Source organism: Cebus imitator, unplaced genomic scaffold, assembly GCF_001604975.1.
Source record: "Cebus imitator isolate Cc_AM_T3 unplaced genomic scaffold, Cebus_imitator-1.0 Scaffold433, whole genome shotgun sequence".
Taxonomy (NCBI): Eukaryota; Metazoa; Chordata; class Mammalia; order Primates; family Cebidae; genus Cebus; species Cebus imitator.
In genome coordinates, this window is record NW_016107748.1 from 1,697,350 (window position 1) to 1,724,373 (window position 27,024).

The window sequence follows — 27,024 nt, forward strand, 5'->3', positions numbered from 1 at the left end:
AAGAACTAACTTTCGGTTTCACTGATCCTTTGTGTAGATTTTTGGGTCTCAATTTCATTCAGCTCTGCTCTAATTTAGTTATTTCTTTTCTCCTGCTGGCTTTGATGTTGGTTTGTTCTTGTGATAAATGATATATTTAATCTTTTGGACACATGGCATTACACAGGTCAGCCACCTACCAACTTAAGGCACAGTGTGAGAGCAGAAAGTCACTATGGACGCACATAGAGATGATGTCTCTTGTAGCTGGAAAGCAAACTGTGCTGAAAAGCAGACCCAGGATTTGATTGTGAGAGAAGTAGATTTACTCCTGAATTACCCCATTTTGGGGCAAAATTCCTCTCCTTCTATGGCCTTGTGAAGTGAGATAACCAGTTATCTACTTCCAAAACATAATGATGGAACAGGCATGAAATAACAGTTATAAACAATTCTATCCCAGAAGAGAGAAAATAAAAGGAAGAGAAGAGTTAAGAGTTGCTTGTCCCAAGCAATTTTGAAATCTAGCAAGGTAAAATCCATTAGGTTTCAAGGTCTGGGAATAATCCTCTGTGACTGGAGGCTCCACTTCCTGTAGCTCACGTTTCTCCTCTCTGGGCCTGTGGCTCTGTCCTTGAAGAACAACTGAGTAATTCTATCAGCCGGTTTCTTGTCACCTTTTAAGGCTAAGTAAGGTATGCATTCACCTAGCTGCTGAGAGTAATTTTATCCAGCATACATAAAGAACATTTCCAAGTTAATAAGATAAAACAACTAAAATAAACAAATGCTTTGAGCAGATTCTTCTTCAAAACAAACAAGGATTAATGATTGACCAACAATTACATGAACAGAGGCACAACATTATTAGTCATCAGAGAAATGCAAATTAAAACCACATGAGATACCACATACATACTGGAATGCCCAAAACTTAAAAAGTTCACTTGCATGTGTTGGTAAGGATCCAGAGCATCTGGAACTCTCAAAATTGCTGGTGAGAGTGCAAAATGGAGCAACCATTTTGGAGATATATCTGATAGTTTCTCATAAAGTTAAATATATGCTTACTGTGTGATTCAGTGATTGAACTTCTAGGCATTTACACAGGTAAAATGAAAATATATTTCTACAAAAAGACTCAGGTAAAATACTCATAGCAACTATATTTATTTATAACAGTCAAAAACTGAAAACAACCCAACTGTTAATCAAAGGAGAATGAATGATTTCAGTTTATTTACATATAGTGTATATATACAGTGAAATAATACACAACAAAAAGGAATAAACTTCTGAACACATAGCAACATGGACCAATCTTAAGAACATTATGTTGAGCAAAAGAAGGCAGACATAAAGGAATACCTCTTGATTATTATTTAGATGAAGCTCGAAAATATGCAAAACTAATGTAGGGTGATAGAAATCTTAAGTAGTGATTGCCTCTGATGAAATGTCAGTTGACTTAAGGGGATCCCGGAGGAATTTTCTAGATTTTTTTTTAAACTTCAACTTTTAAATTCAGCAGTGGTACATATACAGGATGTGCAGGTTTGTTACCCAGGTAAATGTGTGCTGTGGTGATTTGCTGCACAGATCATCCCATCACTAGGTATTAAGCCCAGCATCCATTAAGCTGTTCTTCTTGATGGTCTCCTTCCTTCCTTCACCTACCCCCGACACAGGTCCCAGTTTGTTTTGTTCCCCCATGTGTCCATGTATTCTCATCATTCAGCTCCCACTTATAAGTGTGAACATGTGGTGTTTGGTTTTCTATTGCTGTGTTAGTTTGCTGAAGAGAATGGCTTTCAGCTCCATCCATGTCCCTGCAAAGGGTAAAATCTCATTCCTTTTCATGGCTGCTAGTGGAAATTTTCTAGACTAATGGAAATGTCCTAAATCCTGATATAGGCAATCATTACATAAGCATGAAATTTGCCAAAATTTATTAGTAGTACACTTTAGATTTGTGCATTTAATTTTATGTAAATAACTCTTAATAAAGCTATGTAGATATAAAAAATGAAGTAGAAATGATTGATGGTAATATATTTTATATTTTAAGCTATTTACTGATCATATTTGCACAAATTAATATTCTACTGCCATACAGTATTAATTTGAGAACTTCAACAAAATGATCAACTCTCACAGAAGAATGGAGAGTTAATGGAGAGAATTAATCATAGTTTTGATAGAAAAAAGTTCCCCAAAAGCTCCATTTTGTAAGGTGTGTTGCAAAATCCCCTTCTATGTCAAAATTTTCTCTACTTTATTGACTGATTTGCTTGGCAGCTTTGTTGCTCTTCCAGTGGACCTCAGCTCTGTTGTTTCTGACAGAATGTAAGAGTGTGGCACAATGGTTCAGAAGTTGGGCTCTAAAGTGAGGTCACTCTGGTTCCACCCCCAGCTAACTATGAGATCTTGGGCAAGAAAGTAAAATTCCTAAACTTTAACCCTGTAATACTCTGTTTTCGCCTCCAAAAACTGATGATTCTTCGTGGGACTGTATAGGTGATTCAGCAATATAATGCATGAGAAGTGCTTAATAGTCTTAATAGTAAAAATGTGGTAGCTAGTAATAATGGTAGAAGTTGCATATTTCCTATCAGTTGAATAATGATCGTCCTCCACCATTCCAATATAAAGACCTAAAGTCAACATGTTGCTCTTCTAGGGTCTTCTGGAGTGCGGTTTCTCTGAATTTAATGGTGGCTTTTTAATAAAGAAGTATCCTCCTGGTAGCATTTATTTAAAATCATTCACTCACAAGATTTATTTTTCAGTAACTTTATGTGAATCACTGCATTACTGCACAGAATCATGGTTCTTAAAATCTATCGTGTGTCCAAGAAGCAGCTTCTTTGCTCCTTCTGGAATCCCCATTGTCAAGTGTATCATCATCCTTGTATTCAAGACCTGTAATGGCATCTTGCATCTGTTCCCCATCATTTCTAGTAAGAGTACCTGATTTTGTTTTTAAGACCACACATTCCCTATTTTCAAACATCTGGTTTGCTAAGATTTACTCTACTTTCAATTATAGAAGTGGGCTCTGAGAACCCATTCCTCTAAAACTCCCATTAGGTTTGGGGGAAACTAAAGAAAGTAAACCAGAAAACTAAAGCTGGTCAAATCAAAAAGAACCTCAAGACATTTGCTGCATGTACTGGACCAAGATCCTCTTTTCTGCTAGGCTTGGTGCTATAATGATATTAGGCTTGGAGCTCCTCTAGCCATTTCTATTCCAGTCAAGAGAGCCTCTCTGTTAACGGCATATACACAGAGGAGGCAGAGCTGAGAAAATAGATTAGGGATGATGTTTGAGTCCTAGATAAGCCAAACCTGAATTCAGATGATCCTCTCCAGAACGATTCATCCCACTAATTTCCATTTTGTCTTAAACTGAGTAATTTATGCAGTAAAGAAGTTTAATTGAATCACAGTTCCACATAGCTGGGGAGGCCTCAGAAAACTTGCCAGCATAGTGGGAGGAGCAGCAAACATGTCCTTCTTCACAAGGCAGCAGGAGAGAGAATGATTGCCCAGTGAAGGGAGAAGCCCCTTATAAAACCATCAGATTTCATGAGAACTAACTCACTATTATGAGAACAAAATGGGGAAAACTGCACCCATGATTCAGTTATCTTCACCTGGTCCCTCCCATGACATATGGGGATTATGGAAACTAAAATTCAATATGAGATTTAAGTGGGGACACAGCCAACTACATCATTCTGCCCCAGCACCTCTCAAATCTCATATCTTCACAATTCAAAACACAATCATGTCCTTCCAAAAGTCCCCCAGAATCTTAACTTGTTCCAGGATTAACTCAAAAGTCTAAGTCCAAAGTTTCATCTTAGACAAGGCAAGTCCCTTCCACCTGTAAGCCTGTAAAATCAAAAGCAAGTTAGTTACTTTCTAAATACAATGGGGGTACAGGCATTGGGTAAATAAACCTATTCTAAATGGGAGAAATTGGACAAAGCAAAGGGGCTACAGGCCCCAAGAAAGTCTGAAATCCAACAGGGCAGTCATTAAACCTTAATATTCTGAAATGATCTCCTTTCACTTCATGTATCACATCTAGGTCATGCTGAAGCAAGAGGTGAGCTCCCACAGCCTTGAGCAGCTCTGCTCCTGTGGCTTTGCAGACTGCAGCCCCACTCTTTGTTGCTTTCATGGCTGGTGTTGAGCGTCTTTAGGTTTCCTAGGCACACGGTGCAAGCTGTCATTGGATCTACCATTCTGGGTCTTGAGGACAGTGGACCTCTTCTCACAGCTCCACTAGGCAGTGCCCCAGTAAGGACTCTATGTGGGGGCTCCAAACCACATTTCCCTTCTGCATTGCCCTAGCAGAGGCTTTCCATGAGGGCTCTGCCCCTGCAGACCTCTGCCTGGACATCCAGGCATTTCCATATGTCCTCTGAAATCTAGGTGGAGGTTCTCAAACCTCAATTCTTGAATTCTGTGCACGTGCAGGCTCAACACCATGTGGAAGCTGCCAAGGCTTGGGGCTTGCACCCTCTGAAGCAATGGCCTGAGCTGTACCTTGGCCCCTTTTAGCCACAGCTGGAGCTGAAGCAGCTGAGACGCAGGGCATCATGTCCCAAAGCTAAATAGAACAGGAGGGCCAGGGACCCTGTCCAGGAAACCATTTTTTCCTCCTAGGCCTCCTGGCCTGTAATAAGGGGGCTGCTGGGATGGTCTCTGACTATGCTGGAGACATTTTTCCCATTGTCTTGGTGATTAACATTCAGCTCTTCATTATTTATGCAGATTTCTACAGCAGGCTTGAATTTTTCCACAGAAATTTTTTTTTTTCCTACTGCATCATCAGTCTGCAAATTTTCCAAACTTTTGTACTCTGCTTCTGTGGAACAGTTTGCCACTTAGAAATTTCTTCTGCCAGATACCCTAAATCATCTCTCTCAAGTTCAAAATTCCACAGATCTCTAGCACTGGTACAAAATGTCACCAGTCTCTTTGCATAGCAAAAATGATCTTTACTGCAGTTCCCAAGAAGTTCCTTATCTTCATCTGAGATCACCTCATCCTGGTCTTTATTGTCCATATCACTATCAGCATTTTGCTCCAAGCCATTGAACAAGTCTCTAGCAAGTTCCACACTTTCCCACATATTCCTGTCTTCTTCGGAGCCCTTCAAACTGTTCTAACCTCTGCCTGTTACCCAGTTCCAAAGTCACTTCCACATTTTCAAGTGTCCTTATAGCAGCACCCCACTCTCTGTGGTACCAGTTTGCTGTATTAATCCATTCTCATGCTGCTATAAGGACATATCTGAGACTAGGTAATTTACAAAGGAAAGAGGTTTAATTGACTCAGTTCTGCATGGCTGGAGAGGTCTCAGGAAACTTATTATTATGGCAGAAGAGGAAGCAAATATGTCCTACTTCACAAAGTGGCAGGAGAGAGTACAGGTGTTCAGCAAAGGCAGACATCTCTTATAAAACCATCAGATAGTGAGAACTAACTCACTATCATGAGAACAAGATGCAGGAAACCACCCCTATGATTCCATTATCTCCACCTGGTCCATCTCACGACATGTGGAGATTATGGGAACAATTCAAGATGAGATTTGGGTGGGGGGCGCAGCCAAATCATGTCAAAATCTAAATAAAAAGGTTTTCTACAACAAATGGTAAGAAAAAGGACATTTCAAAACAACCATAGGACTGTCTATTCTGATTCCTTCATGTTGAAATGACATTTTCTTCAAATATTTTTAAAGAAAAATATTGATATGAGTTCTGATAAATGATTTGAGATAAGATACATCCTTAACAAGGATTTTTCTAAATCATGGTTATTTTTCTTCTCAAAGTTAATTGAGGCTTTTGAGTTTCCACAGGATTAATCTTTCTTTCATGACTTTCCAAAAAAAACATACAGATCAACAGGGAATGCAAATCATCCATAACCCTTATACCTACCACACAATTAGAATGCAGAAAATACTGCAGAATTCTTCAATTTACAGAAAAGTGGGGAATTAAACATGAGAGACAAACAGAGTGTGTTCTGGAGTCCACAACTGAGTTAAGATACAACAAGGATTGCAAAGTCTGGAAGCAAGTGCAGCAGGATTGGTGTTGCATTGGTGCTGCAGTATGGCACCATCAAAGAGGACACATCCAGGAGATTGACCTTATCTCCCTCAAAAAGAATTACTGAGAGTTGGTATGAGACGTGCTGGATTAAAACACATGCTACCTGGGATGATCAAATAAAAATAGTTAAAAAGTGGGTAGAACTAGAGTGGGCACCCTCGGGAAGCGGCCACATTTACGGGAAAGAGAGTAATCTTTAATGGGGAAGGTATCCCTTGCAGGTTTGTGTGAAGAGAAGAAATCAGCTGATGATAAGGGCCTCGATAAAATAAGATAGTATCAAAGAACCAAGAGAAGAGAGATTATCTCCCCCATCCCAAACACCAAAATAGGCACTATTTAGTAAAGAAACTGCCTCTTACTGATGCAACAGAACGGAACACTCTCATCCCCACTTAACCACCTATACAAGATTTTTTACTCTTGATGGTACAGGAAAATACAGCACATGTAATCACGAGCAAGAAGAAGAATCCTGCATATCTCTTCCCACCACCACAAAAAAATATATAAAAACTAAAACTATTTATAAAAAGAAACACTTTAAAAAATAATAAAAGGCCAAGGAACATAAAAAATACTAAAACACAATACTCCAACACAAATTAAATATGGTTATTCAAGATCTAATAGATATAAAAGAACATACCTTGTAAATGCAAAAATTGAGGATAAAAATAAATAAACAAGATGCGCAGTTAATGTGGAACCTGGCAGCCTGCTGAGGTCCGTGGTGTATGGCAGCCCATGGGCCCAAAGCTGCTTCTTTACTCGGTCTCCTTGTTCATGCTGAGAAGACCACATCTACCTTCACCCTGTTTGGGTCTCCCTTGACCTCGCCTTCGTGCATCATGACCCACAGTCCCATTGAGGCTTCTGGCCAGCAGCCAGTGTGGCTTTGGCTTCCAGGCCTGAATAGGCTCATCAATCACACTTACGTCCTTTTTGTCTAGGCTTTTTGAACACACTCCCTGAAAATCCAAAAGACGGCTCTGTTACAACTGACATGAAAACAATTTATGCATTATCTGCTTCAGAGAAACAAGACTAAAATGGTTCCTACCTTCCAGAAAGACTAAGCAAAGATGTTGTCAGACTTTAGGGATGTTTTACTTGCTTTGGAGTCATTGTGACTCCATCATTCTTAAGCATCCAGTCATTTGTAGAAAGCTTTATTTATATAACACAAAACTACTAGAATCACATGAACAAGTTTTGGCAAATATTGAAGAAGACAGATCTTATTTATGGAAGTTATAACTTTTATTTATTTCTTTATTTTTCAGCATTTTAAAAAAATTTTAATGTTTTATCCCCATAGGTTATTGGGGAACAGATGTTGTTTGATTACATGAGTAAGTTTTTTAGTGGTGATTTGTGCAATTTTGGTGCACCCATCACCCCAGCAGTATACACTGCATCCAATTTGTAGTCTTTTATTACTCACCCCCGCCCTCTCAGTCCCCAAAGTCCACTGTGTCATTCTTCTGCCTTTGCATTTTCATAGCTTAGCTCCCACTTATGAGTGAGAACATGCAGTGTATGGTTTTCCATTCCTGAGCTACTTCACTTAGAATAATAGTCTCCAATCCCATCCAGGTCACTGCAAATGCATTTAATTTCTGTCTGAGTAGTATTCCATTTTATATATATATATATATATATATATATATATATATATATATCACAGTACATATATATAAATGTACTGTGATATACACAGTTTCTTTATCCACTGGTTGATTGGTGGGCATTTGGGTTGGTTCCACATTTTTGCAATTGTGAATTTTGCTGCTATAAACATGTGTCAGCCAAGTATCTTTTTCGTATAATGATTTCTTTTCCTCTGGTAGATACCCAGTAGTGGGATTGCTGGATCAAATGGTAGTTCTCTTAATTCTTTAAGGAATCGCCACACTGCTTTCCATAGTGGTCGTACTAGTCCACATTGCCACCCGCAGTGTAGAAGTGTTCTCTGTTTACCTCATCTATGCCAACATCTATTATTTTTTGATTTTTTGATTATGGCCATTCTTGCAGGAGTAGGGTGGTATTGCATTGTGGTTTTGATTTGCATTACCCTGATTATTAGTGATGTTGAGCATTTTTATATGTTTCTTGGCCATTTGTACATAGAAGTTATAACTTTGTAAATTCAGTGCCATGTGCTATCCCTGTTAGACTGATCCAGCAATACAAACAAATTCAAAATGCTGGAATAAAGGATATTCAAAGAATGGCTTTTTTTTTTTGAGATTATTAGAGTTGGTTTTAATCATTACATGGATATTCCAGCACTTTATCATGATACAGCATTTTGTGGTTCATCACTCCTTTCTCAGGCTGAGGAAAAGTGTCACATCCCAGGCTGTGGGGGAGGAGGTGACATCTCTGAGGCTAACTGGAATTGGCTGCAGACACCTGTTAGCACCCAGAATTTTGGGATTGGGACCTCCCTCCCATAGGCATTGCTCTCTCCTCCTGTTCTTAGGCCATGGCTATGGAAACCCAGCAGTTCAGCAGCATCAGGAATAAGGATAATGTAATTAATTTAAGAATATGAAATTGGAACATGATTCTATACTCTTCATCAGTCTTCTCGGAGGATTCTGAAGTGACCTAAAGATAAGGATGAGCCCATCCATGTTGTAAAGTAAAATACCACTAGGATTCATAGTTTATTGAAATTTAATAAAAATTATTTCCAAAGAATGGGAATCCTGGGGTAGTGAGGCAATTAATTGACCAGTTCATCTTAAAAGATGGAATATTTGGAACACCTTAGCCATCATTCAATGCCAAAATGTTTGGGCTTTTTTCTCATCACATCTGGATGCTCTGGGATTACAGACATAAACTACAGTGACTGTTGTAGAAATTTTTCATTATTTAATATGAGAATGTATTAGATTCATGATTATTTTATTTAGTAATTTATTGGATGATACTTATAGTTAAATAAAGATGTCAATTTTTTTTTTTTAAATCATTGGTCAAGGCAAAGAAGCTTCCAGGTGTCCCTAACCCTAGAAGCACTCCTCCTCATAATAATAATATTGATGTTAATAACAACTCTGAATTGAACAAAGCCCTGTGCCAAGGGATACTTCCATTGAAATCTCTCACTACCTGGCAAGGCTGGCAGTAGAGCCAGATGGTCTGGGTTTGAATCTTTGGCCACTCAGATACCTGTGTGACCCTGGGTGAGTTATCTGACCTCTCTGTTTCCTTATGTGGAAATGGGCATAATAGTAGTGCCTGCCTCATAGGATCAGGGTGACAGTAAAACAATATGTGAAATTACTAGAACAGAGCCTGGCTCATCATAAGAACCACATGGTCATTAACTATGGTCTTAGCTAGGAGCTGAGGCCTAGAGCAAGGAACACTGTGCCTGAGGTCACAGAGCTTGCACAAGGACATGCAGCCTCGGACTCCAAGGCTCGGAATCTGCCTGTGTCATGCTCTTAACTGTACACAGCTGGAACTGGGGGAGCCCTTTGCTGCCACTCCAACATCTGCCTCCCTTGCCCTCTGTCCCAGGGAGACAGAGAGACCATCATAAACACAGGAGAATAATAAATAGAATAAAAGTGACAGTCAAAAAAAAAAATTTAAAGTTTATCTTGTTGCAATAGTGGGACCCACCCAAGAGGGAAGATAAGATGTTGTTCTTGGAAACCCTACAGGGGACAGCTTTTCCAGGACAGGTTTTTTTTTTCTAAGGCAATCTCATCTTTTAATACATTTCTCCTCCCCACCTATACTGCCTCCCACCAGTGGTCCTTATTCTAGCACATTCTGGCTTAGGGCCTTTGCGTGTGCTGGTGCCTCAAGCTGCAAGCCCTTCCTCGGCCACCCCCATTGCTCCTGCTCACTACTTGGGATGTGACCTGGGCAGTGTGACCCTCGATTCAAATCACACCTCCCGCCTCCTGCTGGATTTCCCACACAGCAGTTAACCTTCAACCTACTATGTATGTATTTTCCTTATCTTGCAAACTCCGTCTCCCTGACCTAGAACTCAACTCCTGGAAGGCAGGGCCCTCTGTCTCTTTTGTTCAGTGTGGACTCCCCAGCACCTACAGGAGGTGCTCAGTGACTCTTTGCTGAGAATGAAAGTGATGAAGGATCTCACAGGGTGCCCGGGGTGGGATCCAGAGTACCCCATTCTCTTGGCTTTAGCGCGATGAAAGGATAGGGACTGGGGAGTTGAGCAGTTTTTTGTTTTTTTTTTTTTAATTGTCAAAAGTAACCATAGACATTTAAAAAGTAGTGATGTATATAGATGCATTGCTTAAGTCTACTGACAGTATTTGTTGCCCTTGAGAATTATAGGCCACCCACAATAATTCCACAGATTTCTCTGCTTTAAATGTTACCTACAGGGTACACTGTTCCAATGGTAATATTAATATTCAACAACCAAAAGTTAAGTAGATGAGGGGAAACATATCAATCACACTGAAAGTTCAACATCTGATAATGTAACTCAGAAAAGAGATTTCTCAAGGATGAAGAATGAATCTTACCTGACACACATTAGACAATGAACAAGTTCAGGTCTTAAAATCCTGATTTATTTTAAACTAGTGCTTAGATATGACCATGGTTCAAGTTTGGCAGACAGGTTTAAATGTCAAATCCAACACTAGAGACAATACAATTTATTTCAGTTAAGGAACATAGAATTTGGCATCAAATAATGATGTCTTTTTCATTCCTGTATGGCATGGATGCCTCTATTTGCATGACTTCTGAGTATAAGTAATAATGTATTAATTTTCAACAACTGATCTTTCTGCAAAATACAAAGAAACAGCAAAATGATGGTATTAAAACTGACTCACCACCGTCCTGTTTGTTGGGCAGGAAGACTCTAACGATAGGTTTTTGCAGTGACTTGGGGTTGCTCCGTGCCACCTCTGTGGGATTTTGAAAAACTAAAAGAGATGAAGGTAGCACTGAAAGGCTAGAAGAGGAAGAAGATGTAATAGTGTCCATTGATGGAGAGCTAGAAACAGAAAAAATCAATTCTGTTCCCCAGAGATTCCAATAACTGTTGTTCTCGTTGTTGGAGTGCATCTAGCTTGCTGGTGTATTGTTCATATGCCTCCAGATATTTTGATGGTGGATTATGCTCTCCACCAAATTTGTCCAGTAGGGCCTCTATATGTTCCTGTGTCAACTTGATCGTTTGTTTGATATTCCACACCTCCTCGGGAATAGCAGGGTCCGCAGCCGATGAGGCCGCAGCGCCAGCACCTGTCTCGGGCTCAGTGTCCCGGTTGAACTACCAATATTGCGTCACACGGGTAAACAGCATGTAAATTGCTGTTTACAATGCTGAAGTCAGAAGTTGAGCACAGGCCGGGCGCGGTGGCTCAAGCCTGTAATCCCAGCACTTTGGGAGGCCGAGGCGGGTGGATCACGAGGTCAAGAGATCGAGACCATCCTGGTCAACATGGTGAAACCCCGTCTCTACTAAAAATACAAAAAACATTAGCTGGGCATGGTGGCGCGTGCCTGTAATCCCAGCTACTCAGGAGGTTGAGGCAGGAGAATTGCCTGAACCCAGGAGGCGGAGGTTGCGGTGAGCCGAGATCGCGCCATTGCACTCCAGCTTGGGTAGCAAGAGTGAACTCCGTCTCAAAAAAAAAAAAAAAAAAGAAGTTGAGCATAACATGATCCCTGCTTCTAGAGCTGACAGAGAACAGAATCCTGCGATGCTGGCCAATAACTGTTATAGAAAACTGTGAGACTCCATGAATCTGAAGTTTATTGTTCAAAAAGTATCACATACGACACATAGGCCTCATTTTCTCAACATATGGTCCTGGAGAGTCTAGAACACCTTCATGGTTTTAAAAATAGTAACAGGTTTAAACAGGAAATATTGAGGTTGTTTTTGAGCCTATCACATTGCTTCTGACTCTGGAATTTGAAGCAAATAGATTGCACTGTTTTACAAACAATGTTAGAAACAACAAAATTTCCAAAGACAATGATAAAAAGATACTGCAGAACACCATCTTTTAAATTATAGTATCTTTTGATATAATCTGTCAGCTTATCGGTGATCAGAATCTTGATATAACTTTAGAGGAAAATTGTCCATAAATTAGCTATCTTCAACTGTGGCACTTAAGAACAAGATGACTCTAGTTGTTACTATACTGCCTGGATCATTTCTCGACCCTTTATTATTTTCATCTACCATAGACCGTCTTGGAATTACAATCCTATAGATTAATACAGTAGTAAGAAAATCTTCATGGAATCCAAATGCCAAGTGCAACTGATCTAGAAACAAAAATAGAATTTGTATACAAGATGCAAGTTTCATGAGAAAATGTAGGCAATAACCATACTGACATGTTTGGAGGCTGTAATGAGGAAAAAGAAATTTAAGAAGTACTCTGTGATTATTGAACTAATGAATGAAGAAGTGGTTATCAATCTCATTCTATCAACCATTGCTTTACGAAATAATGTCATGATTACGAAGTACAACTTGCCAATATTTTATCAACATGAAGTCATGCAATTGATTACAAGGTACCTCAACCATGTAAGTTAGATAAATATTGCTGCATTTATCCAATATTTTAGTAAGGTCACTTAAATTTGAATGATGGAAGTCTATTTTCTACAAGAGCATATTTCCAGATACAACTGCATGCTTTCAAAAACTAGAGTCTGAAGTGTGAAAATAAAAAAACCTATACTTTTCATGTAACAGGAAGAACTGCATCATCTTTGGGTGGAAATAAAGTGAAGATTGCCAGTGCTGGATGTACCACAAGTAATAGATTAAAATTAATTTAATTTTCTGGAAGAAAAAAACATTATGACAACAATATTCCACTGATAATTTGTGGTCAGTAACACTGAAGTGCAGTAATAACTTTAAAACAGTAAAGAAAAGTATTAAAACCAATGAAATCAAAGAACAAAAACAAATAAAGGAGATTTTTGTGATAGAGACGTTCCAAATTATATATTTTGAAGAATTAGACCACACAGTATGAATCCAAAGTAAATTAGCCTCATGATTAACATGGGAAAATATTTTTAAATTACCGTATATTCCCTTCCATGTCCATGAAGAAAATGATAATTACATCTAGATATGTTCCATAGCAATAACTCTCCTAACACAAGATAAGGTTTTAGGATCTATGTGGGAATTGGGTCCCTGGAGAAGTCTGAAGCAAAGTATGTTGAAGCATAAATTAAGGCCTTGCAAATTTTTTAGTTAATTGCTTTATTCAGATTAATACACTGTTATATTATCTGTTTGATAAGTTTGGCTTCTATTAGCTATCTTAAAACAACTCCAAGCTCATTTGTGAGAGTCTGTACAATACTGTTGAGAACACATTGATTTTCTTTTGGTAACAATATACATACTGATTTTTAAACAAATTTATCTGGTCAGAAACATCCCCCTAATTAGACTTTTCATTTAATTTCTGTAATGTGAAGAAGACTCACATACATCTGGTTTTATTATATTTTTTAAATATGTTTGTGGTTTTAGTTACACAAATGTACTAAGGATCATAAGTCTCTGTTAATCAAATTGTGGAAATTACGTAAGTATTTTACACAGAAACTGGCAGATAGCAAGATAAGGCAGAATTTGGCAAATTTCATGATGCTTTTAAAACATTAACAGCTTTGCAACTCATTTTGAAGTTATTTTAGAAAACTTTAAAAACCATGATTTTCTACATGGAAATAATTTTTCAGATTAAATTTGTTTCACATGAGGCAACATACAGTTTACAAGCTTTATTAAAGTAAGTTTACTTTTTGAAAAAACTACAACAAAGAATAGTTAATATAGTTTTGTGTTTTGTGTATTATTTGGGAATTTCAAGTAGAAATATTATAGAAAAAAGCAATAAAAATAGAAAAACATATAAAGTTATGAATGACTTTAAGCAAAATGTTGTATCCCTTTAGACATCTTGAAAAAGATTTATAGTAATTTAACGCTAAAAAAGTTACACTAAAACATCCTGCTTGTGTATTAAAGGTTATGAAAACGTGACATAAAAGGTTAAATTTATAAAGTTAACAAGCCATTTAGCCTGAATCTACATAATGCTAAAATAATCACATGAAGCATAAAGGAAAAAGTCAGCTGTTCCAATATATAATTACAACATTTTATATTCTGATATATAAAACATAATTATATATACATACATACATTTTATATTCCGATGTATAATTATGTTATATATATCAGAATATAAAATCCTTATTTTTAAATCTAGATATTTATCATTTTATAGAAAGACAAGCCTAATTGATCTAGAACAGGCTTTTTTTCCCTCACTTGATTAAAGCAAGGGCCCGTTTTAAAGAAAAAGTTTCCAAGATTGCTAGTTGAGAAAAAAATTATTTTATCATTATACTATAGAATCTTTAGCCTTAAAGACCTTATAGAGATATAAATTAAAATGCACTTAGAACATTTGAGGCCAGGAACTTGAAACCAACTCAGGCAACATAACGAGACCCCATCTCTACAAAAAATAAAAATAAAAATAAATTAGCTGAGTATGGTGGTTTATGCCTGGAGTCTCAGCTACTCTGAAGGCTGACATGGGAGGATAGCTTGAGCCCAGGAGTTTGAGGCTGTATGTAGTGAGTTATGATCCCACCACTGCTCACCAGCCTGGGAGACAAAGCTAGAGCCTGTTTGTAAAAATAATAATAAAGCCACCACACTTACAATTTCCAAATGCACCAACTTATACAACCATTAATATTCATATTAACAATATACTGAAATGTCAAAATAAAATTGTATCAGATACCAAATCCTTAAACTGGACTGTTTAAAACTGATATTCTCCATTGTGAACCCCTCACTCTTCAAGAATCCAAGAGGGTCACTTACATGAGGAGAAAAGGATGTGCGGAGTAATTTCAGTGAGCTATAGCACAGTTCCCAAATGGCGTATCAAAATCTATTAGGGATCAATCCCAAGGTAATTCAAAAATTGAATGTATTCCAAGATTTGTGGCAATTGAAATTGCATTTAAACCTATTTGCATATATCCCTTCCTAAATTCAGTAATAATTATTTTAGTGCATAAAACTTTTTTCCTAATTTAGTTTTTTATTTATTGGAATAATGCCTTCCAATATCTGGAAAGTCTTACTTATAGGTAAATGGTTGTAAACAGCATAGTGCCTTCCTGCTTATCTTGTAATGTGTTTGTTTATTTACCTTGTTAATTAAAATGTAATATTTGTACATATTTCTGTAGTACATATGACATTTTGGTATCTACATACAATGTGAAATGATCAAGTTAGGGTAATTGGGATATCCATCACCTCAAACATTTATTTTTTCTTTGGTTTGGAAACATTAAAATTATCCAGCTATTTTGACATCTATAATAAATTTTTATAAAATATATTTTTGACTGTAATATGAAACACTAGAACTTATTCCTTTTATCTAACTATATTTTTATAGCCCTTAATCAATTTCTCTTCATCCTCTTACCCTCTTCTCTTCCCAGCCCTTGGTAACCACCATTCTTCTCTTTACCTCCATCAGATCCACTTTTTTAGCTCACATTTGTGAGTGAGAATGTGCAATGTTTGTCTTTCTGTATTTCTGTGCCTGGATTTTTTCACTTAACATAATGATATCCAGTTTCATTCACGTTGCTGCAAATGACAAGATTTCATTCTTTTTCTGACTTAATAATACTCCATTGTGTATACAGACCACATTTTCTTTATCCATTTATTCACCAATGGACACTTAAGTTGATTCCATATATTGGCTATTATGAATGCTGCCATAATAAATATGAGCATGCTTATATTTCTTCAGTACACTGATTTTCTTTCTTTTGGATATATATCAGTGAAATTCCTTGGTCATATGGTAGGTCTATTTTTAATTTTTTAAGAACTTCCACACCGTTTTCCTAATGGGTGTACCACTTTATATTCCCACTAACAGGGTATGAACATTCCCCTTCCTCCAAATCCTTGTCGGCATTTATTTTTGTCTTTTTGATAATAACCATTCTAATTGAGGTAAAATTGATCTCACTGTGGTTTGGATTTACATTTTCCTGATAATTAGCAATGTTGAACATTTTTTCATATATATTTGGCCATCTGTACATCTTCAGAAAAATGTCAATTAAGGTCTTTTGCTCATTTTTAAATCAAATTATTTATTTTTGCTGTTGAGTTGTTTGAGTTCCTTATATATTTTAGTTATTAATCCATTGTTGAATGGATAATTTCCAAATACTTTTTCCCATTCTATGGATTGTTGCTTCACTTTATTGATTGTTTCCTTTTCCGTGCAGAAGCTGTTTTGCTTGATGTAATCCAATTTGTCTATTTTTGCTCTTGTTGTCTATGCTTTTGAGGTCTTACCCAAAAAATCTTTGTCCAGACCAATGTCCTGTACCATTTTCCCAATGTTCTCTTTTAGTAGTTTCATAGTTTCAGGTCTAATATTTAAGTCTTTAATCCATTTTGAGTTGATTTTTATATATGGTGAAAGATGTAGATCTAATTTTGTTCTTCTACATATGGATATCCAGATTTCCTAGTACCATTTATTAAAGAGAGTGTCCTTTCCCCAGTGCATGTTCTTGGTGCTTTTGTTAAAAATTAGTTGGCTCTAAATGCATGGGTTTATTTCTGAGTTCTATATTTTCTTCTAATGGTCTATGGGCCTGTTTTTATGACTGTACCATCCTGTTTTGGTTTCTATAACTGCATAGTATAATTTGAAATCAGGTAGTGGGATGTCTCCAGCTTCGTTCTGTTTGCTAAGATTGCTTTATTTATTTGGGTTATTTTTTGTGGTTTCATATAAACTTTAAATTTGTGTTTCTTACTTCTGTGAAAAAAGTTATTGATATTTTTATAGAAATTATACTAAATCTATAGATTGCTTTGGGTAGTACAGATATTTTAACAATACTAATTCTTTCAATATATGAGCATGGAATATCCACTTTAACTTGTTTCATCAGTGTTATACACTACAAGTTTTCCATGTAGAGATCTTTCACTTCTTTGGTTAAATTTATTCCTAGGTTGTTGCTTCTTTGTAGCTGTTTTAAGTGGGATGACTTTCTAATTTCTTTTCAGACTGATCATTGTTTCCATATACAAACATTACTGATTTTTATATTAGTTCTAAGGGATTTTTGGTGGAGTCTTTAGGTTTTTTTTAATATAAAATCATGTCATCTTCACACAAGGATAATTTGATTTCTTCTTTAACATTTTGAATGTCTTTTATTTCTGTCTCTTAGCTAACTGCTTTGGCTAGGATTTCTAGTACCATGTTGAATAGAAGTGGTGAAACTGGGCATCCTTGTCTTGTTCCAGATCTTAGTGGAAAGGCTTTCAATTTTTCCTCATGAGGTGTGGTATTTGCTCTGAGTTTGTCATATATAGCTTTTACTGTATTGAGGTATGTTCCTTCTATACCCAGTTTGTTAAGAATTTTTATCATAAAGATATGTTGATTTTTATTGAATGTTTTTTTCAGTATCTATTTAAATGGTCATAGGAGGTTTGTCCCTAATTTTGTTGATACAATGTATCACATTTATTGATTTGCATATGTTGAACCATCCTTGCAACCCTGGATGAATTCCACCTGATTATGTGAATGATTTTTTGATGTATTGTTGAATTCAGTTGGCTAGTATTTTGTTGAAGATTTTTGTACCCATGTTCATTGGAGATATTGGCCTGTAGTTTTCTTTTTGTTGTTGTCTCTTTAACTGCTTTTGATATCAAGGTGATGCTGGCCTTGTAAAATGAGTTAGGAAGTATTCTCTCCTCTTCAATTTTTTGGAATAGTTTGAGTAGAATTGATGCTAGTTCTTCTTTAAATGTTTGGTTACTACATAAAACTTTATCTACAGTATTCATCCCCAGATGGCACATTTTCTGACCTCCCATTTAATCTGATTATCAATTAAGCAATGTTTTGTTTACCATTAAAAAAATTTTATATTGACTATACTGTAAATACTTACTTTTAAACTTATTTTGCTATGATAATAGGCATGTATAATTGTTATCATTGTTGCCATTAATGGGCAAAAACTGGAAATATTTCCTTTGAGAACTGGACCAGACAAGAAAGCTCATTCACACCACTCTTATTCAGCAGAGCACTGGAAGTGCTAGACAGAACAATCAGGCAAGAGAAAAAAATAAAAGGCATTTAAGTAGGAAAAGAAGAAGTTAAGCTATCTTCACAGATGATATGATCCTATAACTAAAAAGCTCTTAAGAGTCTGCCAAAAGGCTCTGGAAACTTATAAGTGACTTCAGTAAAATTTCAGGATACAAAATCAACGTACAAAAATCTGTGTCATTTCTATATACCAATAGCATTCAAGCTGAGAGCCAAATCAAGAATGTGATCTTATGTACAATACACACACACACACACACACACACACACACACACACACCTAGGAATACATCTAACCCAAGGTAGCGAAAGATCTGCAAGGAGAACTACAAAATACTGCTGAAACAAATCATGGATGACATAAACAAATGGAAAAGCATTCCATGCTCATAGATTGGAAGCATCAATATCATCAAAATATTCACACTACCCAAAGAAATCTATGATTCAAGACTATTCCTATCAAACTACCAGCATCATTTTTTCACAGAACTAGAAAAAACTATTCTAAAATTCATATGGAATTTAACAGGAGTCTTAATAGCCAAAGCAACTCTAGGTGAAAAGAACAAAGCTGACTAAAGAAAATGTGGTACATAAATAACATGGAATACCCTGCAGCCATAAAAATGAGATTATGTCCTTTGCAGCAACATGGATGGAGCTAGTGACTATTATCCTTAAAAACAAAACAAAACACAGGAACATAAAAAAAATACAGCATGTTCTCATTTATAAGTGGAAGCTAAACATTGAGTATGTATGGACACAAAGAAAGGAACAACAGACACTGAGACTTACCTGAGGATGGAGGGCAGAGGGTGGGAGGAGGGTAATGATTGAAAAACTATCTATAGGATACTATGTTTATTACCTGGTTAATGAAACAAACTCCTGTGACACACAATATATTTATATAACAAACCTGCACATGTACCCCGAACCTAAAGTACAATTTTAGAAGTAAAAATTGAATAACTAATTGATTAATTTTTTAAAAGAAGAAAGCCAGAGGTATCACATTACCAACTTCAAACTATACTACAAACCTACAGTAACCAAAACAGCATGGTACTATATAAAAGCTAACACATAGACCAATGGAACAGAATAGAGAATCCAGAGAAAAAAAGCCACACACTTACAGCCATCTGATCTTCAACAAGGTCAACAAAACTGAACAATGGTGAAAGGACTCCCTGTTCAACAAATGGTGCCGGGATAGCTGGCTAGCCATATGGAGAAGAATGAAACTGGACTCTTAACCTTTCACCATATACACAAATTAACTCAAGATGGATTAAAACTTTAAATGTCACACATCAAACTATAAGAATCCTAGAAGAAAACCTAGGAAACACAATTCTGAACATCAATCTTAGGAAAGAATTTATAACTAAGTCCTCAAAAGCAATTACAACAAAACAAAAACATGACACATGGAATGTAATTAGACTAAAGAGCTTCTGCACAGCAAAAGAAACTAAAAACAGACAACCTACATAATGAGAGAAAATACTGACCAACTATCCATCTAACAAAGGTCTATATCCAGAATCTACAATGAATGCAAACAATTGAACAAGCAAAAAAATAAATAATCCCATTAAAAATGAATGAAAAAAACAGAAATTTCTCAAAACAAGATATATAAATAGCCAACAAACATGAAAAATCGATCAACATTACTAATCATCAGAGAAATGCAAATCAAAACCACAATGAGATACTATCTCACACCAGAATGGCTATGATTAAAAAGTCAAAAAATAATGGATGCTGCCAAGGAGGCTGCAGAGAAAGGGGTATACTTATACACTGCTGGTGGGAATGGAAATTAGTTCAGCCACTATAGAAAGTAGTTTGGAGATTTTTCAGTGAACTTAAAACAGAACAAATATTCAACCCAGCAATCCCATCACTGGGTATCTACTCAAAAGAAAATAAATCTTTCTATCAAAAAGACACATGAGCTTGCATGTTCATCCCAGCAGTGTTCATAATAGCAAAGACACAGAATCAACTGAGATGCCCATCAATGGCAGATTGGATTTTAAAAAATGTGGTACATAAACATCCTGGAATACTACAGCCATAATAAAGAATGAAATCACATCCTCTGTAGAAACATGGATGGAGCTGGAGGCCATCATGCTAGGCAAATTAACACAATAATAGAAAACCAAATACCATATGTTCTCACTTACAAATAAGGGAGCTAAACCTTAGCTACTCATAGACATAAGATGGTAACAATAGAAACTGGAGACTACTGCAGAGGACAAGGGTAGAAAAACTAACTTTTGGGTACTATGCTTAGTACCTGGGAGATACGACCATTCATACCTCAAACCTCAGCATCATGCAAAAAAATCATTGAGAATTGTTGAGTTTACATATACCAGTAAATACATATAGTTAAAAGCATGAAGTAGAGTCCCTAAAGAGATGTGTGTGAAAGAACATTCTTTGTTCCACAAAGATGGATCAAAACAAACTACTGAGAATAAAGAATCAAAGTGGTAACGAACACTTTGTACAAATAAGATACTAGGTAAACATTAGATAAATTTGTGCTCTGGTGACATGTCTGCATTGACAAAAATGTTATTCATCAAGAGTTTTACATCAAGAACTAAAAACTCTGAGGTTTAAAAAATGTATTTTTTGACGCACACAATTTCTCATACATGTAAGTTTGCCTGTAAATGAAAATCCACCCTAAGCTTTATAAAAATTGTAGAATCTAACAAATCCAAACTTTTACAGTCCTGTCTGATTTCAACTTTAAGTAAAGAATAGAATCAGATGCCTCTCTGCTGCTTCATACTAAATTGCTTTAGCACCCAAAAGAAGAGTTTTCTCAAGAGTTTAGGAAGTAAAGCAAAAAAATTAATTGAAAATGACTCACACTTGGTAGGTATATGGAAGAATAATTTTAGGTTTAAAAAGTAATAATTCATTTATTTTAAGCACCTCAGTTAACTAAATCAAAAATAACAATTAGCATTTAAACTTTTGGAAAGGGTTTAGAAGATGAGATTAAAAGTTTCACTACTGATATTCAGTTAATAAAGTAACCAAGTCCTAAGAAGTCAAGTATAGTATAACAACATTATTATGATCTTGAAATAAACTGATATGAAAGTATTTAACTGGATTTGAATCTCAATTGAAATTCCAACAGTGAAAGAAAGAAAGGGAAGTGTAAAGAATGATCATGCTTTTGAAATATAACAGAGACAATCACCCCAAATCCAGTTAACGATGAGAAAGGAGTTTCCATCAATGACAGAAAAACAAGACATTCTCTTCCGCCATTTGTTATTAGCTATTTGTTCAGTTTCCCCTCAGATATGTCCTTCGAGGACTTTAGGAGATCCTCATTAAAATTATTGATCAGAAACTCCATTTAGCCATTTCAAAATTAAAAGTTGATACTCAAGAGTTGTTTTCATGGAAGTGAACTCAAAGTTTCACAAATTTTTAAAAAATAATTTAGAAGTTTTATCAATTACTATCTTCCCTAATGTTATTTGCCTTAAAGTAATGCCCCTAACTCCCTTCTAGTTTACCAAAGCAGTCCACATAAATATTATCCTTTTCTCTGTGTGGAACAACATACAAAGGTCAAGAAGAATGACTTTGGAGAAAGCTGCTTTCTTGCTGTTGAGGTTCCAATTCCCCAGCCCCAATCGCCACCAAAGTGGTGCCATGTTCTCCCCTTCACTTGATAAGCTTTCCTTGCAGCTGGAGGACGTCACAAATTGGCCCCTAAACAAGCTAAAGAAAGCTAAAATCACCTTTGACATTTAAAGGAAACAAAGGGTGGGGAGTGGAGTTTAGAAAATAACCATTTTCACACTTATTGCAGGATAAAGAAAATTATGAGTTTTTTCCATGGAGTAGATGTGAGTCATGTGGCTGAAGGAACAGAACTGAAGCCATTTTAAGTCAAAGTCAACAGGACCAACTGGGAGGGGAAGACAACTGCAACAATGATAGTCTGTGTAGAGTGCACCTTTGTAGAACTAGGGGTGAAGGAGAGGTATTTTCCAAGCCAAGGAGGAGCCTAACAGGAGGCCTGGAAGAATTTCTGAGAGACTCAAAAGTGTCGTGCTAAACTTCCACCAGGCTCCAAGATCCCAAAGCCAGATTACCTCCGAAAGCCAGCAGACAAGGAAGAACTTTCTGGAACCCCCTTTTCATCCTTCTTTCTCATGCATATCCTGAAGACACTAAAAAGCTGAGGGGGAAGAGGAAGGGAAGGAACGAAGAACCTGCTTCTTCCTTCTTCCCCATGCAGGCTTTCACATCCACCACCTGCAGCTGATCTTAGCTAGGAGGGATGCGTGTGTGTGCATGTGCATGTGTGTGTTTTGTATATGTTAAAAAGAAGTCTCACATTTAACTGAAGATTTAACTGTTGGTCATTATACTGAAGTAGGTACTTTTAAACACTAGACTGAGACTGTGTTTGCAACTTAAAGTGGCCAGCGGAGTTTTTCTTACCTTGAAGTGAGTGAATGGGCTGTGATATTCTATGTGGCTAGCCCTCGTCTTTATGTCACTCTTAGCGTGGAAAAATTATCCCCATCAAATACATTTTAAGAAATGATGAAAGACAAAAATAAAATTTATTTCCTTCTCAAGATTCCACTTGTTCAGTGTCAATTTTTTCCCTTATGTGTTAATATTTTACTAATTTTAATTTATCAATATTAATAGATTAATAATGCAGGCTTTTTTGAATTTGGTATACTTCCGACATCTGACCTCATGCTAACTTATTTCTCACTATGCTTGCCTCTGAGTCAACTATCATGAGCCTTTGTTTCTCTGGCAAGTCTTAACATCCTTTGGCCTTTTGTTACCATAAATGAAAACAAAACGCAAATGCAACTTTGGAGACAAGTTATTATGGGAGTGTTCAATTATAAAGTGGCCTTCCAAAAGATTCAGAATGTGTATTTACAGGCATTTGAATGTGTGTATTAGATTAGCCTATGGTCCCCATGTCTCCAGTTTGAAAAACGCTGCTAATTAGAGAGACATCTGTGTATTAGGAAGAAGAGAACATTATAATCTAGAGTCAATTCTAACTAGTCACCTAACTGCTCTTTGCCTCAGTTTTTCTATCTGTACAATGGGTGAAATGATATTCATCCTACCTTATCCAGATAAGTTTTTCAAAAAGAGAGGTACCTTGAAATGAAATGACACACAAAAGTTCAGAGAAATGATTTGTGAATTTAAATAAAAATAATGTAATAACGCAAGCCATATTAGCCGGTACCTGAGATTTTTATCAAGAATCAGATTCTAGTTTTTCATGTTTTATCATACAACACAAGACCCTTATTGAAGCTGATATAAAAATAATTAAAGTCATTTGAAGAGAATAAAAATTTTGCCTAGACAGCCATGTGTTTCAAAGACACCTTGAATAGGCAGCAAATGTAACTTATTGATGGGGATACTCCATTCATCTACTTAAGTTTTCATCAATAAGCGTTTTTTATTTCCTTCAATTGCCAAAAAATTGCTTAGGTGCTTCATTTCTGACTGGAATTTTAGTAGAATGTGTTTTTCTGCATTTAAGATTAAAAGTCTCAGATCTAGTTATAAATTTATGTAAGGGCAAAGAGAAGATCTTTGTAGTTGCTTCAAGTCCTATAACTCTTTTATTCTCTTGGTCCAACTTTTTAATCTCATTATATTTGGTCAGTTCTAATATTTTAAGTTATGAAGATGTAAGTTTTGTGCATTGTCTTATCTTGTCCTGGCCATAGTAAGTCTTGCAAAAAGTTCACTCCAAAGTGTATTTCATTTCCCAAACTTCCAAAAGGGAAAGCGAGATATAAAATACATTCTCAAACAAAGAGAAAAATTATCCTATCTAGTTTTGATTAATGTGTTAAAATATATCTTAAACCAAGAAGAGATTTGATTTTTATTGCAGTATAACATAAAAAAAACATTTTGTTCATAATTCTTTCCTCCTATTGAACATCAGTGATATTTTAAAATATATAATGGGTAGTAGAATATGAATTAAATAAATTAGTGCTACATAAAAAAACTAAAAACAGGCTTGCTTTCAACAACCTAGAGGAACTTTCTGTGGAAATATGATCATAAAAAAAAGAATGCCAAATTGTTTTATGAATTAATAAAGAATTCCATTGGGCTTCTTTGAATGAATTTGTGATTAGGTGAAATAATACAGAAGAAAAATTTGAAAGATTAATACAAATTATAAAAAGTTGTTTTTAAAAAACCATTTCTTCCTTCTTTTTCTCCACTTAATTGAAGAAAATTTTCTTTTTCTTCAAGCTCTCCTGTACTAGGTCATATAGCTGTAAATTTCTAAGTTATTAATTTGATAAGAATAAGCATTCTTTCCCTCAATCTCCTTTTTGAACTCTCTCATTTAATATATTAGGGTTTTACCTCAGCTTTTCTAAAATATCATAAAAATGTTCTTTAATTTTTTATTACCTCTAGATAACATGTACCAAAGAAGATGAGAACGTAGGATTTAATCCCTCCTTGCCCATAAACTAGCTGGGTGGCCTAAACCTCAGTCTCCTCATCTCCAAGTATAAATATTAATATCTTATCATCATAACACCAGACAGCTGTGCAAAATCACCTCCCAAGTTCCAACAACAAGTTATTTTTACCTCTAGTTTCTGTATTTTCTGTGATCTTGTCAAACTTTACGCTATTGCCTGACTACATTAAGTTTGCAGGGCACGTTTACTATGCTTTTTGTTGGGGGGGAGGTGAAGGTAATTATTTTCTAGTGTAAACCCTTCCAGAATTTCCTTTTGGTTAGATCTTTATATGCATGTTTACTTTAGCTGATTCTATGCTTTGGCTCTGTAGGAATTAAGCTTTCCTTGAAGGAGTGATCTATAAAAGGCCATTGTTTTGTATCATTAAATATGAGAATATGACACATGCAATATAGTGCCTGTAATTAGTGATCATTGTTCCAAATTAAGAGAAACAGAATATATTCCTGAATTAATATGAAATTTTTATTAATGATAAGGATGGAGGATAAACCAAAGAAATATAGGCACCAAATAAGAGGTGGTTGAATCAATTAAATTGCCACTAAATGCAATAGATTGAAGCAGTTTATTCCTGTACCTCTTGATCTTTTTTTTTAATTTTAGCTATTTTTATTGTATTTTAGGTTTTATGCATATAGATTGTAGGAATTCATCAAGAAATTACATAAAATTTGAAAAATATTTTAGATGCACTCTTAACCACAATATTATTTTTCCTTGAAGAAGTCTCTTATCATAGAACTCTTAGATGAGTCAGAAATAGAATACATCAAAAAGGTCATCGTCTATTTTCTTGTTGAGCTGATAATGCCTCAAAACACCCTGCTGTGCTTTTCATTTAGTCAGAAGACTATTGTATCAATTCCAATGACACAACACCCTGCTGTGCTTTTCATTCAGTCAGAAGACTATTGTGTCAATTCTGATCATTTACTGCCTTGTTTCTAAGACTTTCATTTTGTGTAGCTACCTGAAATGTCTCTGAGCTGCTATGATTTTTTTTTAATGGCCCAGACTTCAGGAAGCTGCTATGATTTTATCAGAGCTCTTTAGATCTATGTGATGAGCTCATTCTCTCTCTCTCCCTCCCACTTTTATCATTCAGCCATCCAAAATACCACTAGCCATTAGCATTACTTTATGTCTCTTTCCTTTCTGCTACTTTGTTTTTATTTCCCAATTTCTATTCTATTCTGTCTCAGAAACCTCCAACACAAACTTTGAAAGAGTGCATATTTCCTGTCTTCACCTACATTGCCTATATTGATTCCTCTTGTTGTTCTATCCCTACCCAAGACAGCAAAAGCATTTTCAGAACCAATAACTCTGCCTAAGGCAATCACTGTATTGCTTTCAGGGCACTCAAACTTGAAGTTAAAGAAGCTTCTGGTCCCAAACAGATGGGAAAGAAGATCACTGTCATTTTTTTCCATTTCTGGGCCTAGTGCCATCTCTTCCAGCATTTGTGACCCTGAATGCTGAAAGAAACCTGCTGGAGTTTCCTTGCCTAGCAGAAACCCCAGCAAGGGTCCAGATGTTCATGCTTCTCTGACTCCCCACGGGCCCTCCCCTGGGACATCACCTCATCTGCCTCCCCTGGAAGAACTTCGCAGTCAAATCTTCTCAATCTCCTTTCATTTCATTCCTCAAAAAATTTGCTCTTCTTGGATCCCTGTTCTTCATATTCATGATTGTGTCTAGATTAAAGCTGATAACCCTGCTTATACAAAGACTTTAGTAACTAATAGTAACTTAATTTTGCATCTTTTGCATTTTAACAATGACTTATCCCACCTTAGCCCTAAAGAGTTGTCATTCATGGTGGAGATTTCGGGTGATAGATTATGCAGAAAAATTTGGGGTCAGCAGAGGCATTTGGCACCCTAGAAGAAGAGTCACTTAATCACTAGTGTGGCTAGAGGTGATCATAATGACATTTTTCCCACATGAATGAGTTTTAATGGGAATAGGACATGTTAATCACAACATTGCTGCAGCAGACTGAGGAAAGAACTGTCATTGCCTATAACTGTAAGACATGGACTCCAAAAAGTGGTTTCTTCCACCCAGCAGTTTCGAGCAGGGATGTAAACTGCT

At 36.1% G+C, this 27,024-nt stretch overlaps 1 pseudogene; it reads right to left on the reverse strand.

The window, feature by feature from the left end:
• Positions 1-6,886: 6,886 nt before the first annotated feature.
• LOC108290387 overlaps positions 6,887-27,024 on the reverse strand; it is a 22,631-nt pseudogene continuing 2,493 nt past the window's right edge.